At 38.6% G+C, this 5,883-nt stretch overlaps 1 non-coding gene across 1 annotated transcript; it reads left to right on the plus strand.

The window, feature by feature from the left end:
* The first annotated feature begins 291 nt into the window (after nucleotides 1–291).
* LOC136150988 (U6 spliceosomal RNA) lies at nucleotides 292–398 on the plus strand. The gene has a single exon (XR_010659976.1). It is a non-coding gene; the product is annotated as a U6 spliceosomal RNA (small nuclear RNA).
* The last annotated feature ends 5,485 nt before the right edge of the window (nucleotides 399–5,883 follow it).

Here is a 5,883-nt window from a genome sequence, read left to right on the forward strand (position 1 = left end):
AGTTTGCCAGAAATATGCTAAACATGGTATGGAATTATTTTAATTAAGTCTTCTGAAGCTCAGTAAGGTGAGAATTTTGTTATCCTTTCTTCCTAAATGTGGAAATGGGGTTGCCTAGGTTAAGTGGATTTCCCTCAGTTACACAGAACATAAACTGTGAGAGCTAGGATTCACACTTAGGTTGATTATCTCCAGAATCCATGCTTATTATAATGTAACAACATTAATACCAGAGTTTAGTCAAATGTGTGACATTTAAACATCCTGAAGAAAAGTTTAAAATCCAGTCAGGGGCTCGCTTCGGCAGCACACATACTAAAATCGGAACGATACAGAGAAGATTAGCGTGGCCCCTGCACAAGGATGACACGCAGATTCGTGAAGCGTTCCATATTTTTAGACATACAGATGGCTAACAAACACACGAAAAGATGCTCCACATCGCTCATTATCAGAGCAATGCAAATCAAAACCACAATGAGGTACCATTACACGCCAGTCAGGATGGCTGCTATCCAAAAGCCTACAAGCAATAAATGCTGGAGAGGGTGTGGAGAAAAGGGAACCCTCTTACACTGTTGGTGGGAATGCAAACTGGTACAGCCACTATGGAGAACAGTGTGGAGATTTCTTAAAAAACTGGAAATAGAACTGCCATATGACCCAGCAATCCCACTTCTGGGCATACACACCGAGGAAACCAGATCTGAAAGAGACACGTGCACCCCAATGTTCATCGCAGCACTGTTTATAATAGCCAGGACATGGAAGCAACCTAGATGCCCATCAGCAGACGGATGGATAAGGAAGCTGTAGCACATATACACCATGGAATATTACTCAGCCGTTAAAAAGAATTCATTTGAATCAGTTCTAATGAGATGGATGAAACTGGAGCCCATTATACAGAGTGAAGTAAGCCAGAAAGATAAAGACCAATACAGTATACTAATGCATATATATGGAATTTAGAAAGATGGTAATGATAACCCTATATGCAAGACAGAAAAAGAGACACAGATGTACAGAACAGAATTTTGGACTCTGTGGGAGAAGGTGAGGGTGAGAGAACAGCATTGAAACAAGTATACTATCAAGGGTGAAACAGATCACCAGCCCAGGCTGGATGCACGAGACAAGTGCTCGGGCCTGGTGCACTGGGAGGACCCAGAGGGGTGGGATGCGGAGGGAGGCGGGAGGGGGGATCTGGATGGGGAACACATGTAAATCCATGGCTGATTCATGTCAGTGTATGACAAAAACCACTACAATATTGTAAAGTAATTAGCCTCCAACTAATAAAAATAAATGAAAAAAATAAAAAATAAAATCCAGTCCGTAGTTATTGACCAGTATAATGTGCTATCCAGATATTTAGAAATGTAAATGCATATTGATTTTATGTTTAACCAAAAATTTGGTGCCATTTACATGCATCTTTCTTTTTACATAAATGGATTTACAATTAGCAAAATCCAAAATGTTTTCAGAGTAAGTATATCAATGTTTGAATATGAAAGACTATGTGAATTACTACCATCTAGATATTAATTAATGAGTCTTTCTTTTCTTAAAAATTTTGAACAGGTTAAATATAAGAATACTCATTGCCTATTTTGAGTATAAACCTTATATCCATCCTTTATCTTCTAACTTACAATCACACTAGTACCAAGGGTCAGGTTCTTTATAACATCAAGCTCAAATAGCTTAGCCCATAACTGTTTTCTTTCAAGGACATCCCATAAATACCCCCAAACAACACTTAGGTTTTCCTAGTAGCTACATTCACAAGGTGATAAGTGTTCTGATATGCTAAGGCAATACCTAAAATTGAACAATTCCCTTGTAAATAACTGTCATTCCATAATTGCAGTTAGAAACTGGCATACTTTTTAGATGAAATGTCTCATAAACTGTCTATAAATTCTAAGAAGATGAGTTACCATTTAAAAGTGAATATATGGCAATTTGGATACAGTTTGAAAAACATATTGGAAATATTAATAAATATAAATAGAATTACAAAGATAAAAGCTGTCCCCAAATCAGAGAAAATGAGGGGATAGTCAAGAGTGCTGAAAATACAAAAACATGCACACACACATATACACCTATGTATAAACACATTCATATATGTTAGGGACACTCATGTAGGATTATGTAGTCTTCTGATGAGAATAAAGAAGCATGTGACTGTAATAGCTAAACCTGAATGGATATTTACTGTTGATGTCTGTACATAATAGCTATCGATATGGATGACATAGCTGGACTCAGTATGTGGTGTCTCTTTATTCATTATGGTAATTCTATGAGGCAGATGTTATCATCATCCTCAGTCCACAGATGGGAAAGACAACTTGCAGAGCAACTGAGCAACGCAGCCAATGTCTCACAGCCTTGGTGGCTGTGTTTGACTCTGAAGCACCTGACACTTTCCTAAATACAACACTGCGTGTGTGTGCGTGTGTGTGTGTGTGTGTGTGTGTGTGAGGGTGTGAGTCACTCGGTCGTGTCTGACTCTTTGCGGCACCATTGACTGTAGTCTGCCAGGCTCCTCTCTGCATGGGATTAGCCAGTCAATAATACTGGCATGGGTTGCCATTTCCTTCTCCAGGGAAATACCACATTAACTGGAATTAATTGCTTTTCTTTTTTCTTTTGCTTTCCAGGTTCTAAATGGCCTCTTGCCTGAAGAGGCAAGAAATCCAGGTATATATCTATAGAATCTTGCCATAAATGTTTTCCAGAATCATAGAATATAATTACCTTACATTCTCTGTTATATGGTTGAAAAGACTGTTATGTTAAAAAAATTATTTTATTCTAAATGACCCTTATTTCAGACTTATTTAGTCATTTTTTTTTCAATTTCCAATGATAAGTAAAGGTTAGTAGCTTACAGTTCTCAAATTAGAAGTATAACTTTAAAATTCTGAAAGAAGATTCAATAAAACTCAATGAGCACCATGAAATATTTGGAAAAGTGAAAACATTAAAAATGGTTTCATCTTCTTAGTATGTGTTCTAAAAACTATCTGGACCTAGTCTTTCGGGTGCTGGGAGGCATGATGCTTTATTGCATTTGAGAAAAAAGTATAAATGGCATAGAATATGAGAAAAATTACAAGCAACTTAAAATTTTAGAGAGTAAAAAAGACTATATGAATACATAGAATCATGAATTCATTCATGCATGTGCATGTTCAGCTGTGTCTTGACTCTTTGCGACCCTGTGGACCATAGCTCCCCAGGCTCCTCTGTCCACAGGATTTCCCAGGCAAGAATACTGGAGTAGGTTGCCATTTCCTCCTTCAGGGGATCTTCCCCACCCAGGGCTTGAACCCGAGTCTCCTGTGTCTCCTGCATTACAGGCAGATTCATTAGCAGGCAGTTCCCAAATGATACTGATGATGCTGGTCTAGGGGCCATATTTTAGTAACCAATGAATTGGATGACCTCTATGTTCTCTATTATGTCTAACATTCTGACTTTTCTATGGGAAGATGTCAAAATATTTCCCCCAAATTCCCTTCAACAATATTCTAATCTTGACCTTTTCACATTTCTATACATAAATAATAAAATAGACACATCCTTACACTGGACACTCATTTGCTTCATCGCATTAGAAAACCTTTTTTTTAAAGGAGAATGAAACCTACACTGTACCTAATCTATTCTCTTTTGTCTATTGTTCTTATTATTGACGTTTTAACAGATATGAAGAAAGAGAAGTTAACTTTCTCAAAAGCCTGCTAGTGAAAATCTCTCAGGTTTAACTCCAGTTCTTTTCTCTTGGGTCACTAAATTATGCTTTAGTTCAATCTTGTTTTAGAGATGTGCCTGATATTATATCTTCTACAGAGGAAGGATTTTGAAATTATTTTGGTACCTCTCTATGCTCTAGATATGAATAGATTCAAATCTGAATCAACACAACAATCTCAAGGTGCAATTTTTCTGGGTAATAGTGTGAACACAATGATACCAACCGTCAGAATAATTATCATCACAGCCCAGCAGAGTAGTTTGAATGTGTATCTGATGTGTCAGCTTTGATATGAGTTCTGGGTATACATATCAGTTCCATAATGCTTTTTTTTTTTTCCCTTTCAAAAAGACAAGTTCAACAAGAGCTCTTTAGCAGTCATGAGGCTGGGACAAGGTTATATAGTTGCCTGATATCTCAGCCGCTCTCTTGTCACCTGGCTCTTACTGCAATACTTAGCAAATAATTGTCAGCAAGGAGCCGGAAGAGGAATCCAAGGGCAGGCCTGCATACCAGGAGTGCTCCTCTTCATGGCAGCTGCAGCGTTCAGGACGCTCTGGTCAGTTTGCTTACAGCGGCTCCAAATTACCTTTTGCACATGTACAGGTCAACATGAAAATATTACATCGCATTTTGCCCTTTTTACAATCACTCCACACAAATTGTTGATGTCTGAATTTAGACCATCTTATTTCTACATGAGGAACACAGGTATAATTTAAGACACTGTCTCATCAGGGGAAGAGTCTTTTTATCTCCTAATAATCTGAGGCAGCTGTCAGATTTTGCTTGTGCAGCCCCATATCCTGGGCTGGCTCTGCCAGCAGGGCTGAGTGGGAGGGGTACCACCCTCCCAGGAAGTTAGAAAGCAAGAAAGCCTTGTGCCTTCAACCAGTCTTTATGTTGCCCTTGTACTTGATTTGACATTGCTGCACTCCACTCGGGCTCCTGAGTGCTGACTTGGACGTTTATTCTTAATGTTTGGTGTCCGTGGGTTTCTGTCTGGCCTTTGCCATAATTGTCTGCTGCTGGTAACTTGGTGGAATTCCTGATTATAAATAACGCTCTAATAAATAATGAAAAATGAAAAGTAAAAACCGATTGCTGGTGATTTCAGACACACTGTGATAGTTTGGGAGGGGGAAATAAATAGGTTCTGACCTCAGAATGGTGGCACAAATTGCAAAGAGTCAAGGGTAATGACAGTTCCACTCATGTTGCTCAGTGTCAGGATATACACCTATTAGATTATCATCACATGAGTAAAAACATGGTAATTGCCTGGCATGGAGCAAATGTTTAATAAGTGAGGCCAATTACCATGCTTATCCAATTAGGTATATAAACTTATTTGTGATGAAAGTCCTCTATAATCAGGCTAAATATCACCTCTGGGCACCGTCCGTGCTTCAGCCAAACATGTTTCCTGCAAAGGGCCCTGGACCAGGATGCTCCCATTCCCTTTGTGGTGGTCATATGCATCCTGAACATTCTGGTCCTGCAAGAGTGCTTCTTCCTTCTTAACTGAACAGCCCTCTACCTCCTGTCAACGCCCCCCAGGACATTTTGTTCTTCTCTTACAGGCATTTAAATAGGATTTTTCACACTGGCTAGTTCACGTCTCAGCTCTACCACAAACTAGTCTGTGATCGAGAAATTCATTTAGCACTTCTGAGTCAAAGTTTTCTTATCTGAAAAAATGGGGTATTAATACCTGCCACACAAGGAATTAAAATTAAGGTTTATAAATTATCTGCATAGAGCACAATAAACAGATGTTGTTTATTATTAAGAATAATGGATATGAATAATGAATGACTTAATGGACATGAATTTGAGCAAACTCCAGCAGATAGGGAAAGACAGAGAAGCCTGGCATGCTGCAGTCCATGGGGGTCACAAAGAATCAGACATGACTTAGTGACTGAACAACAAGTTATTAAGAAAAGCACAGTAGGGCTTGATTATAAAGATTATCATAGAGCGTGGCAGTACTAAATAAAGTAGGGAACTGACTGAGTGGATCTTCTAATTTAAAACTCTGTGCAGATTCATCTTCATGTTCAAACTGCACTAGTTAGAGAATTATTATCTCTGATTATCAGCAT

This window comes from Muntiacus reevesi, chromosome 19 (genome assembly GCF_963930625.1).
Source record: "Muntiacus reevesi chromosome 19, mMunRee1.1, whole genome shotgun sequence".
Taxonomy (NCBI): Eukaryota; Metazoa; Chordata; class Mammalia; order Artiodactyla; family Cervidae; genus Muntiacus; species Muntiacus reevesi.